Genomic DNA, 13653 nt, shown 5'->3' with positions numbered 1-13653 from the left:
TCCCACACTTCGGGGCAGGCAGGCAGATCCCACAGTTCTGAACAGGCAGGCAGTCAGATTCCTCATGGCGGGCTGCATGTATCTCGGTTAGGGCCACCTCCCAGGCGGGAACACAGAAGCCTGGGCTAGTCGCAGACACCTGGGCAGGTGCGAGGCACAACCCTGAGGGAGCAATAGGTGGAAAAGTTAAGCAGGCAGATCCCACAGTTCGGGGCAGGCATGCAGATGCCACAATTCGGGGCAAACAGGCAGGCAGATCCCAGAGTTCAGAAGAGGCAGGCAGGCAGGCAGGAGGATCCCAGAGCTCAAGCAGACAAGCATGCTGAGCGGGCTCCCTGAGTTCGGGCAGGCAGACAGGGCTAGGTGACTAGATAGACTGGCGGAGTGACCTCCCTGGGCGGGCAGCATATATCCTTGGTAAGGCTGCCTCCCAGGTGGAAACGCCGGAAGCCTGGGCACCACGCGGAACCCTAGGCGGGTGCAGGGCACAATCCCAGAGTTCGGGCGGAAGAGCAGGACGGGGCAGAAAACATGCCGAGCAGCGGCAGTCGGGCCGGGCCTTTCCGACGGAGGCAATGGATAGGAACGGACAGAACCACCGCCGGGCAGCTGCGGATCGGCCGGTCCCGCCCGACGTAGGCAAGGGGTAGGAACGGGTATAGGTCCAGGGTGACCAGCACAACAGCCCTTCTAGCAGGAAAAATGGGAAAAGCTGGCAGACAACGCGACTGCGCGAGCAAATCAAACGAACAGAGAAACGGGACCAGCTCATGGGAGGAAAGGTGGGGGGAGAGGACCAACCTGGCAGCACGGGTACGGGACAGAGAAGCATGATGAGGAGTAGATCTGAGCCCGGACTGGATAACATAATATAAAGCAGAGTTCGGAGCCAGCGGAGAAAAAGAAGAAAACGACCCGCGGCCCCTGATAACCACCAGCTAGCCGAATTGGCCACAGGTGTGCCTCCTTGATCCAGGATGATCTTACCAGGCTCACAAGGATCCGGGACGGACATCTGCAAGACCCGGAGCCGGAGCACGCGGACCAGATCGACACACGATACGTGATCTCCGGACCGGACCCTGACAGGATGAGATCGATGTAGAGCGGGCCTGTGTGCTGGACAGTGTGGAGATTGTGGAGGTGGAGGTGCTGGATTTTCTTAGAGACGTTGAGATTGTTGTATCCCCAGGGCCGGATGCGATACACGGCCGGTTGTTATGGGGGTTGAGACGGGAGATCGCGGGAGCATTGGTTATGATCTTTGGGTCCACGTTGGCTGCAGGGGAAGTGCCAGAGGACTGGAGCATGGCAAGTGTAGTTCCCTTGCTTCTGAAAGGTGGTGGGAAGAAGCCTGGGATCTGTAGACAGATGGGTCTTGCGTCGGTGGTCTGCAAAATACTGGAGGGAATTCTTGGGGATGGGATCTACGAGAATTTGAAGATGCAGTCTACTCATGGATGGTCGGCATGTCTTTGCGGGGGGAGGAACATGCCTCACAAGCCTTATTGAGTTTATTGGAGAGGTAACATGGGAGCCTAATGGGGGTGGGGCAGTGGATGTGGTCTTTATGGACTTTGGCAAAGCATTTGAAAATGTGTCCCTCATGAGAGACTCATCCGGGGAGTCATGGGTATGGAATAATTGGAACCTTAGCTCTATGGATAGGGGGTTGGATTGAGGGAAGAATGCAGAGGGTGGTTGTGTGGGGGGGGACGTGTTCTGCCTGGAGTTCGTTGTCTGGTGGGGTGCCACAGGGTTCCCTCCGGGGATCCCTGCTATTTGTGATTTTTTGGGTGACCTGCATGTGGAGGCGGAAGGATGGGTGAGCGATTTTGCTGATGACCCGAAGATTGGAAGAGTTGTGGATGGAGCTGTAGGTGGTCAACGGTTACGAGAGGATGTGGAGGAGCTGCAGAGTTGGGCAGAAGGATAGCGGATGGAGGTCAATCCCGACAAGTGTGAGGTGATGCATTTTGGAAGGACAAACTAGAAAACTGAGTACAGGATTAATGGTCAGTTACTTAGGAGTGTGGATGAACAAAAGGACGTTGGGGTTCAAATCCATGCACCCCTCAAGGTCGCTGCACAGGTTGATAGGGTAGTTAAGAGGGCCTATTGGATTCAAGAGTAGAAAGGTCATTTTGCTACTCTACCAATCGGTGAGACCGCACTGAGAGTATTGCGTTCAATTCTGGTCATCCCATTATAGGAAGGATGTGGATGCCATGGAGAGGGTGCAGAGGAGATTTGTCGGGAGGTTGTCTGGATTGGAGAACAAGGCGTGTGGAGCGGGGCTGGCAGAGCTGGGACTTTTCTCTTTCGAGCTTGGAAGAATGGGTGGGTACCTGATGGAAGTTTGCAGGATTGTGAGAGACATGGATGAGTTCGATGGTCAGTGCCTGTTTCTCAATAGTGCCCATGGGTACGGGTTTTTGGGGGGAGTTTGGGGAGAGACATCAGGGTTATGTTTTTTACACAGAGGGTTGTGAGTGCCTGGAATGACTTGCCAGGGATGGTGGCGGAGGTTAAAACATTGGGTGGGTTTAAGAGACTCTTGGACAGGCACATGGATGAAAGAAAAATGGAAGGTTATTGGGTAGTGTGCGTTTAGTACTTTTTTAAAGGATTATATGCGTCGGCATAACATGGAAGGAAAAGGGCCTGTACTCTGCCACAGTGTTCTATCGTTCTGTGGTTCACAATAATAAATTAAAACATATTTCAAGTCGTTTTCCTGTTCCTAATAGAGATGGAATTTATCCGAACGACAAAGCATCCTGCAATAGTACATCATCCCACACCGGCAATTTACCTCAGGATAATAGATAACCAGTCATACTTTGTTCAGACCATTTCAGCTTCTGAAGTCCCAATAAAATACAAATAGAGAGCTGTGAATGGGAGCTAATTTGCTGAAATTTAAAATCATGGTCTCACACGGCATGGACTTCAGATCTGAATGCGGAGAAATGCGGAAAAATTGAAAGACGAATCAGCATTGCACCCCGACAAAGAGATTGCGATCATCGAGAGCAATGCGGAAGACTCTTTTAGCAGCTTCGGCGTAGAGCATGCCTCCAGCACCGCCGGCGTATAGAGCGACTCACGTACAAAACGAGAAAAACAAAAAAAAACTCCCCTCACTGGACGGCGCACATTTCAAAGCCCCCGTTATCTCCAATCATAACCCAAGCACTGCTGCAACAGAGAACCATTACATTCGCAGTGCTTCTACAGACACTCCAGTCTGTTTTGGGAATGCACCAAGATGTTCTCCGATTGGTGAAAACAGCCAATAGATATAAATAAAACTTAAAGGGGAAACGGAACGAAATTTCGTTCGCGCTTGTGCTTGCGACTGATTGCCTTAAGTTGCAGGACCAAGTAAGTAAATTAAAGGATAATGAGAAGTAGTAACATTAAAGTTGATCAGGGATGCAGGCGAGAGATTTCCTTGTAAAGATAAAGATAAAAGCCAGACAAGTAAATTGAAGGAAGATGAAATTAATGATAGTGAAATAGCAGGGCGTTACATATGCCTCCCGCATCGTGGGTGTACAAAGCGCATGTGCGTCTGGAGCATTTCTGTCTGGCTTTGATCCACGATAATAATAAAACATCACTGAATATGAAACAAAAATGCATGGTCTCAGATGGAACATGATAATAGATATTTTACAATTGCTTCGGCCAATGAATATGAAAATCTCACAGCCCAGCATTATTAGTGACCTCCGCCTAATAAGCCGTGACCAATCACACAGCACCAAACAATATACGAGACTCAGAATAGAAATGAAAAATTCGAAATAAACATTCCAACACATCAGGCAGGACATTCTCTAAATATCTACAGTATTTCAGGGCCTTGCCCCATTGTACTTGCAACACCGCACATAAAGCTGCTTTAGCTTACCGGATGCCGAGTCTATTTTAACAGCACAACGGCATTCTTTATTTTCTCAGTTTACAATATCCGATACAATCTTAAGACCAGCAAATATAGTGAATAAACATAGGAGGAAATCCCCGCGCAAGGACTAACCGCACAGGGAAACGGCTCATACAAATAGCAGTTCAGCGGCAATTTTCAACTGGTAAAACGTGAGGAAATTCCTCACAATGATGACGCGCTGGTGATAATATCGCCACACTGAACCAAGTTCCTCTCGGCACGAGACACAGCCTGGTTACTCATCAAACCGTAGAAAGCAATACGTCATCAAACTATATGAAATTCAAAACCACAGCTTTATAAATCGGGATGATGGGATGATACCTGAAACGGGCAAACTCTTGAAAACAAATTTAATATTGACACTTCTGTCGGAGTAAACACTGCAGTAACACAGTGCCGAATGCAGATAATCTATGTCTGAAATATATCCGAATGACAGAGAATAGAAGAACCTTACAATGCCAACAACAGCTTCTATGTGTAAAGTAATCTCACGATAGGTCCACGTCATTCAGCCTTCTGTCCCGAGAATAATCCAGGAATAACGCATCTCAACATATCCAGATGAGTTCAAATAGTGGGTCTGCCTGACCTATACAAAACAATGAATGAGGGCATCCCTCCCAAAGTAGCAGAACAGGACGGCCATTTTAAATAGATGAGAATAACCAGAAGCTGACGATATTGCAACGAATGTCTTGAAGCATCCGCAATTGCATCAAGGCCTCAGCCTGTTAGTTCTGCACAAACGTACCGAGTGTTACGGCACTGGAATTAAAACCAAGCGAATCAATTAATAGGACAGAATAAAACGGTCATATATATTCATCACGCTAACCCGGACTCAAACTTTTCCAGAAAAGTCGACATCTCACCTGCGTGACGATTGTGGAACCATACACTGCGCTGAGGTCCTCAAGAGTAAACGGAATCTACTTAGAGCGATTTCAAATATAAATTTATTCCAACCCATTTTAACGGACTCCTGGATAGGGTCATCGAGCTCGGAACAATAAAGAGCTTTGGGTAACCACAGCTAATATCACAGAATTGTGGGCTGAAGGGTCTGTATTGTACTGTAGGTTTTCTATGTTTCAGTGTTTCTATTTTCTACAGTCATGCCACATCATGCATATCTCCATTCTTCACTGAGAACTTGTTCCATTTCCCTTGTCGTTCCCTTGCCTAACACAGAAAGTGAACCCTTCAGCATTTTAGAGATTCTCAGCGCAATCGTCCAAGACCAGTCCGGCCACTTAAATACTGTAGAAACAGACATCCCCCACAACAACATCAGAATGACGGAGGGACTGATGGCAGCATTCCGGAGGAAGAATTCAGCAGAACACAGCGACCACCGTTGATGGCTCAGCAGTGGACACGGAGAGCAGAGTCAAATTCTCGGGCGGCAATATCTCCGAGGGTCCAGCACAGGTCCAGCGCAGTAATGCAATCGCGATAGCATGTCAGGGGTTCGAAAGCATTAGTTGCTTCATTAAATACAGTATATCGCGGATGTCCGAAAAATAGTGACGCTCCCTCGATACTGTTATATCACACACCGTCCCGGGGTCAGACACAAAATGTAGCTCCTTCCGCACCGTCCAATCGCCCTCCGTGAGAAATATGAAACAAGTATTACAGACCAGCTTGATGCTGTCATTAGAAAGTCGAAATGCTTATTACATTGTTCATGAATAGGACATCGCTGGAATGAATTGATGCTCTGGTGCCCAAAGTGGAATGGATAATAGAAACGCGAAACATAAGAGTGCAGAGATACACGGTGAAGGGAGCAATTTAGAATTGCTGAGAGAAATATATTCACATAAATGTCGCTGGAACATGAAATGCGCTGCCTCTGCGAGGTTTGTTCCTATCAAATTATGAATTTACTCACGTCTTTGTTAAATTAAGTAATTTCAATATTTTATTTAATTTCATTCAACATTTAAGAAGTTGCGTTTTCAAGCCATAGAAAGTTACAGGTCAGGCGCTGCTTAATCGACTCTGTCTGGTTGAATCACAAATAGCGTGCAGTATGAAGTCGGACCGAACGGTCTGTTTATCATATTACTCTATTACACAGGATGTACTGCTCCACACAAACGTCATCATTCGTAAGGGCACTCTCCATCGCACAATTTTAACGTCATCAACTGCAGAAGTCTCCTGATCTAAAAATAGAGCAGGGAGTACAGAATCAATTTTAATTTTTTACTAGGTTTACTTGATTTACTTCATTTGACGAACAGCTGGAAAGAATGAGAAAAATATACGGCAGCTTACACTGTATCAGAGATTCGCAGGTACCTGACAGAGTCGACACACTTAATGCTCGAGCAGAGACTGACAAACACAAAATGAAACCCACACCATCACACTAACAGAGACTGACAGATACAGAATGAAACCCACACTGTCGTACTTTAGCAGTGACTGACAGGTACAGAATGAATTCACTGAACCAGAGAGTGACACCAACAGAATCCCACACTCTCAGTCTATACCAGGGGCTGATATGTGCAAAATGAACCGTGCACTCTGACGTTGAACCGGAGACCGATGGGTACAGAATTACCCACCCCTCTTCACACTCTACCCGCGACATTTTCATTCATGCTGCTACTGTTGCATTCTTTCTGCAACACAGCCATGCAATCCTTTCAATGTATTTTCTGTTTTATTTTTTTTTCAAGTCCCTGAATCTATTTGCAGTCTCAATCGTAAAATATCTTGCTTAATGCCATCAGTGACATTCTCTGTAATGCCATCAGAGAGGAAAGTACGAACAGGGACATCGGCAAATCGTTTAATACACGAACTGGCAAGAAATCGAGCGTGTGTGTGTGTGTGTGTGTGTGTGTGTGTGTGTGTGTGTGTGTGTGTGTGTGTGTGTGTGTGTGTGTGTGTGTGTGTGTGTGTGTGAAAGAGAGAGAGAGAGAGGGAGAGAGAGAGAGAGATGGATGAATTGATGTGTGAGTGTGAGAGAGTGTGCGTGTGCTAGCGGAAAATGGAGAAAATATATGTGTGTTTGTGGGTGTGTGTGTGTGTGGGTGTGTGTGTCTGTGTGCGTGGTGGAAATGGTTTCTAATTTGAATTGATTTAGTGTGTAACCTGGTTTGGCTGTCCAGCGTCTATTTACACTAGGGCACTGCGGAGATAATACCAAGTCCACCGGTACTTTATGATAAAGCAGGAGATGAAGACATCTTTTTATGGAGTTGAACCTATAAATGATAGAAAATGTCATGCCGGTATTAACACCAGAGACAATCGTGTACTTGGTTGTGCTCGTTACCCACAGAAGAGTAAATGACAGCCTTATCAGCCCAATATATTCCTACAGAGAATTGAACACTACAGTATTTCATCTATTCCACTCCCTTCGGGGCGGTGTATATGAAGGCGACGCCCATTTTAGTCCCGTGGGTTAGCATTCTTGCAATATTGCTGATTAACTGCCTGACAGTGAAACGAATCATCACGGCTAATCGGTCCCGGAGGGCTGTGAGGACAAAGGACGGTGAAAATCAGACCGACCCAGAGATTAAAAACAGGAAGAAGTCAATAACTCTACTCTTCGCTGTCTCGGGCAGCTATGTGATACTCTGTCTGGGAGTGGCTGCATTCGGCAGTATGTCTGCGTACCGGCGAGCAGATTACACCTCTCGGGAAATCATCGCCGCTGAAACCGGATTCATCTGAGCTGCTGCAGCAACACCTGCATTTACGTGGCGACCCAGTCTAAACTCCGGGAGCAGCTGGGAGCCGTACTGACTCTAATCCCGGCGTTCTGGAAACATAAAGAAACAAACTAGGCTGTTCCATGCTATCCCACTGATATATTTTTCTCTGTTGCAGTTGTGTAACTGGATCCGGTATGCAAATTAAAAGTAAAAACGAGATAAAAATCTATTTCGATGTGAGCATAGTCTCACTTACACCAGCCCAGACCCGCAGTCCGCCCCTGCCGCACAGAAAGCACAGCGGCATTATCCCCGCCAAGATCTCTGACGTAGCTCATGACCCAAGCGGAAGGAGTCGCCAGCGGCAGCCGGAGCACACAGTGCAAAGCGAGGCCGAAGCCATTATCACTTATGATCTTTCGAACTTATGGGGTGACCTTTCTCTCTTTCCAATTGCCCTTGATGATTAGTGACGGTGATGATCTAATCGTAATGCCAGAGAACGGATACAACGCCGGTGACCACTCGTCCCATTGAGTCGGTACCGAACAAACATCTTTGTGGACAAACATTCACAAACAGTGAACATCTTGTCTCACTCTTTGCCCTTCCTATTTAAACTCCCATTGAACAGGGCTGTCGAACTTCCTCCACGACCAACCATGCAGTCAATTCCACACCCTCACCGCTGAGCTATTTCCCTCGTTGACATTCGTGTTTCGTTAATTCGATGGGATGCAGCTCCCTGGTTAAGTGGTGCGTTTACCCTTTACCACATTTTTCAGTACCGCTTACTGATTTTTGTACAGTCAACAAGAAATCCCCATGCAACCTTCAACCTTCCAGAGTGAACAATAGCAAAGTCCGTCTGTCCACACACCTGAACTTCACTTCAGTAAATTTCGTCCTCAGTCAAGAACAGCAGTATAATAAGTATAAGACGCCGTGAAACGTGCAAGTCGATTCATTGAACGGAAAATAAAGTCAAATACGAAATGTTCCCTTATCCATTCAACACGAATCAAGGACAATCAAAATAAGATAGGACAAGTCAGCTTGGTTTCCTTAAGGGGAAATCCTGTCTGACGAAGCTACTGGAATCCTTTGACGAGACAGTAAGCAGCATAAATAAATGGGATGCAATAGATGCTGTATTTTTGGACTTTCTGAAGGCCTTTGACAAGGTGCCACTAACGAGGCTGCTTATCAATTTACGAGCCCATGGTATTACACGAAAGTTACTGCAATGATTAGAGCAATGGAAGCGAGTGGGATAAACTGATCCTTTTCTGGTTGACTGCCAGTAACTAGTCGTGTTCCGCAAGTTCTTGGAACCACTTATTTCTATCGTGAGAATAAATGAGTTAGATGATGGACGTTGTTGCCACGTTTGCAGATGATACGAAGATTGGTCGAGGTGTAAGTACTATTGAGGAAACAGGTAGGATGAACAAGGACTTAGACAGTTTAGGAGATTGCGCAAGAAAGTGGCAAATGAAATACAATGTTGGGAAATGCATGTTCATGCATTTTAATAGCGGAAATAGATGTGCGGACTATTTTCAAAACGGGGAAAAATCCAAAATTCAGATATGCAAATTTACTCGGGTTTCCTTGTGCAAAAGACCCTACAGTTTAAAGTTGAGTTATTAGTGGGGTAGACAAATTCAATTTTAGCATTAATTTCAAGAGGTCTAGAATGCAAGAGCAGGGATGTGAAGTTGAGGCTTTATAAGGTACTGGTGGTGAGACCTCACCTGGAGTATTGTGAACAGTGTTGGGTTCCTCATCAAAGAAAATATCAGTGAAGTTTCACTCTCCCCTGGAATGGAGTAGTAGGTTATTCAACTGAATATTGGAAAGAACTGACAGTTTAACCAGGAGATGGAGATGTGCCAATGAAAATAAAAATCCAGCAGAAAAGCGAACGCGAGCAATGGCTGAAAACAGAAAGTGTTTTGTTAAGCATTGAGGTTCTCTCAGTTGCTGCTACCTCGATAATACGTGCGGTTTTCTTTTTCCCTTTTCCTCGGCAGCTCTCAATTACTTTTCTACAGCTGTCAGAACCCAATCGAACTTTCAGTCTTCCGGGACAAGGAAAGCAAAATGTCCCATAGGTCCACACACCGTCACGGCGTCAACACTTTGGCACCACTTTACTAAATTTCTGCTCCAATCGGGAAGAGCAGAATGAAAACTACAGGGGAAATTAAAATTTGCAACTCGACGAATATAAACAGAAGTAAAGTCAAATATGAAAAATACGTTAACGGCATTAGAAAATCGCATTCATCACTGGTTGGGATAATGCATTATCCGCTATTCAGTGGCAAGATTAGTTCTCTCTCGGACACGGTTCTGAGTATTTACATGCCGGAGGCAGAAGAACAGACGATTTATGTGGTGAGATAAAGATAAGTAGATTCGTCTCTAATGTTCACACTTCCTACCGAATCTTGACGTGGACGATAAAAGGGATCTGTAGATCACGATCCATAAGCAGTTATTGACTGTACGTGAAGGCAGCATTTTGTCCAAAACTATTCTTATGCATGGACGTATGGACATGAACAGGCAACTCGACACGTTAAGTCGCGAGGAGACGCTTTCTGCAGTTGCTCTGGCCCTGTGAGCTGTGGGCTCTCAATCTAACCGTATGTACTTCACAGATGACAAACGTTGAGTGGCTTCACATGAAGGCCATAAATACATATCTCACAACAAAAACATGTTAAAAATTGTCTTTATCGTTTTCTTCATTTTTACATCATTAAGTGAGAGGATTGACTCAGCGTAAATGCGGAGTTCTGAGTTTAGGATGCAACCCAGCTTGTTTGTTACAACAGGAGGACAGGAGGTGGGTGGAGAGGAGGTCACTAAACAAGCATTTTGACCAATCGAGCACTGTTGTCACAAGAATTTTACAGAAAACACATCCTAGCAAATGCAATAAACATATACAACAATCCATCTCTGTGCCACAGGAGAACACATCATCGCACAATAGTCCCTATTTTATTATTTGGTACATTATTATTTCATGTTATTGCACATTATTATTGTGCATTTTATTATCCTGTAATTTATTAGCAGTTTTGTCAGCACACTGCTAAATATGTTTTTAAAAGTTGCTGCTGTATCGAAAGAAATTCCCACTAGCGATCAGGACATCATCATCATCATCATCATCATCATCAACATTATTATTATTATTATTATTATTATTATTATTATTATTATTATTATCATCATCATCATCATCATCATCATCATCATCATCATCATCATCATCATCATCAGCATCAGTAGTAGTACTAGTATTATGGGCTGCAGTTACGCTGCATTAGGTACAAAGACACGTTTTTGCAATCAGGCTAATTTTAAATGTTTCGGTTGAATTCCTTTACTAACGTAACACACCTTAATTAAAATGAATAATTCGATTAAAGGTACTTTCAGCTGTACTAAGCAAATGACAGGCTCTCCCTCATTGACATCAATGTATCCGGGGTTGCGAGGGTGAACAGCTTTAAGTTGCCCGGCATAAACATCACCGAAGATCTTACGAGGCCTGAACATACCGGCTGTGTGCCTCTTTCACCTCAGCCGGTTGAAGAAATTTGGCGTGGGGCCCCAGATCCTAAGAACTTTAATTAGAGGCACAATTGGGAGCATCCTGACTGGCTACATCACTTTCTCTTTTGGGAACTGTATTTTCCACAATCACAGGACCCTGCAGAAAGCGCAGTGGACGGCTCAGCACATCTATATATATGTAACACTTACCCAATATGTCTCAGGGAAAAGGAGATCCAGCCACTCACCAACCCACCTCCCGTACACCTCCCGTGCTGTGAGAATCAAATTTATGCCTCGAGCACGCACACAGTATCAAACACACACCAGATATCGTTATGAAATGCACTTTAAAGATTTTACTAAAACTAAAAGAGTACTATGCAATACAATATATATGAAAGAAAAGAAAAATCAAAAGGCGCCAACTTATCAGAGTTCAGTCAGGTTAGTGCACATCGTTGGAGCTCAACCATCGAACCATTCGACCCCTCGTCACTTTCCTCCGACCTCCACGTCCTCGCACCTGGGACCACCCCGGTGGTCGACCAAGCAGTGCAGCGCACGTCCACCTTCCTCGGCGTCTTCCTCCGGACTCCCCTGAAAAAACCGAGAAGAACTCTAGGCTCCCAGCCTCACCAGACAAAGTAACATTCCCCATTGGTTAACAAATGAATACAATCCCCATATCAGCACGTCTAAAGCTAAACAACTGCGAGAGAAACACTTATCAGACAAAGAAGCATTCCTACTCTCAACAATCCAAAGAAGCCACTTTGAGTAAAATACACAGGGCATTGTACATATATATACTTAACACTCTTCAGGACATTTACAGAGACAAGAGTGTAAAAACGGTCCGACCGACCAGTCGAGACCCGAGTCACCCCATTCATAAACTGTTCCAGGTTCAACCATCTGGGGAACGGTATCGCAGCATAATAGCCAGGACCAACAGGCTCCAGGACAGCTTCTTCCACCTGGACATCTGACTGCTTAATTCATGCAGATTCAACTGTATTTCTATGTTATATTGACATTCGGTTGTTCATATATTTATTATAAATTACTATAAATTTGCACTTTGCACATTTAGAAGGAGACATAACGTAAAGATATTTGCTCCCCGTGCATGTGAATGATGTAATTAATATAGTCAATCTAATAAAGAATATTTAAATGTTCTTTTTTATTCTTCCATTTTAAAATGATTGATTCATAGCAAATTTGGCATGTAGTTGGCATGTAATTTGACAATGTAGTTGCGTTTGCAAATAAACCAGACATTTGCGAACCTGCCCACTTCTCATTGCACAACTGAAAATACTCACAGGTTCTCGGGTTTGAACTGCATGGAGTCGATACATTTAACGCAGCACGATCAGAGCGTCTGAGGTGCCAATAAAAAAAAAATATATAGCTCCATTCTTCTGCGGTTTGCGCATATCGCTCCAAGCCTTCCTTATCCATGCCCAGGAATTCTGGTAACCATGGCAGCTAAAGGAAATAGAACTGGAATGTGAAAACAAACGTGTGAAACATAAGAGGGGATTGCAAGTGCTTGGAAAGAAATACAGAAAAATAAAACACAAACGTTTGAAGAGCAGACGAGGTGGCCGAGAGGTTAAGGCGATGGACAGCTAATCCATTGTGCTTTACACGCATGGGTTCGAGTCCCATCCTCGTCGTGACAGGTTTATCTGGGGGCACTATATATATATATATAATATATAATATGGATAATATATTGAAGTTATCACTTACTAGAATTCCAAGTCTTAACCTTTCGTCACACGAAAGGCAGAAGGCTTGGCTAGGAAATGAGCAAATCAATTATTTTAACTAAAATTTTGTAATAGATTTGGTTATGATATCAGAAAGTATAGGGGCAGAATTCCGACATTCTGTCTATTCCATCATGGATGTTATTTTATCAGTCTCCACAAGGTGGGGGACCCGCTCACGTGCTAAATTCAGTGCCTTTCAGATTTCTCATCCGGTCTCTCCCGTCCGTACACTTCACCTCAGATTACAAGTTAATTGAAGCGAGTGACTCAACCATGTGCCGATACATTTATAAACGACAGGACTTGTTACAAGCCAGAGTTACTTGTGAGACGATGCCAGCTGTAGAGTAATGAATCACGACCAATCGTCCCACCGAGTCCGTACTAACACCAGACACACAATCACACTGATATTTCATTAATGGTCTTGTTCCAATCTGATCCGGCGGGGCGCAACCAGACCAAGGCATCAACGGCCAATTAAACGACGTATTGTGAACGAAAATTATATTGGTAACAACAGTCTTCAGGAACGAAGAGGCAAGTCGATCACATCAATGGTCGCAGTGGAGTGATCGCATTCCAGCCGGAAGGATCTTAGCATTGGAAACAAAAGCTCAGCACGTCAGTAGAATCGGGG

General features: G+C 44.8%; 1 non-coding gene across 1 annotated transcript; it reads left to right on the top strand.

Moving 5' to 3' along the window:
- The first annotated feature begins 12832 nt into the window (after window positions 1–12832).
- On the top strand, window positions 12833–12914 carry trnas-gcu (transfer RNA serine (anticodon GCU)). Its single transcript has one exon. It is a non-coding gene; the product is annotated as a tRNA-Ser (tRNA).
- Window positions 12915–13653: the final 739 nt, after the last annotated feature.

Source organism: Hypanus sabinus, chromosome 18 (assembly GCF_030144855.1).
Source record: "Hypanus sabinus isolate sHypSab1 chromosome 18, sHypSab1.hap1, whole genome shotgun sequence".
Classification (NCBI taxonomy): domain Eukaryota; kingdom Metazoa; phylum Chordata; class Chondrichthyes; order Myliobatiformes; family Dasyatidae; genus Hypanus; species Hypanus sabinus.
This window is presented reverse-complemented; position numbering and strand designations above follow the sequence as displayed.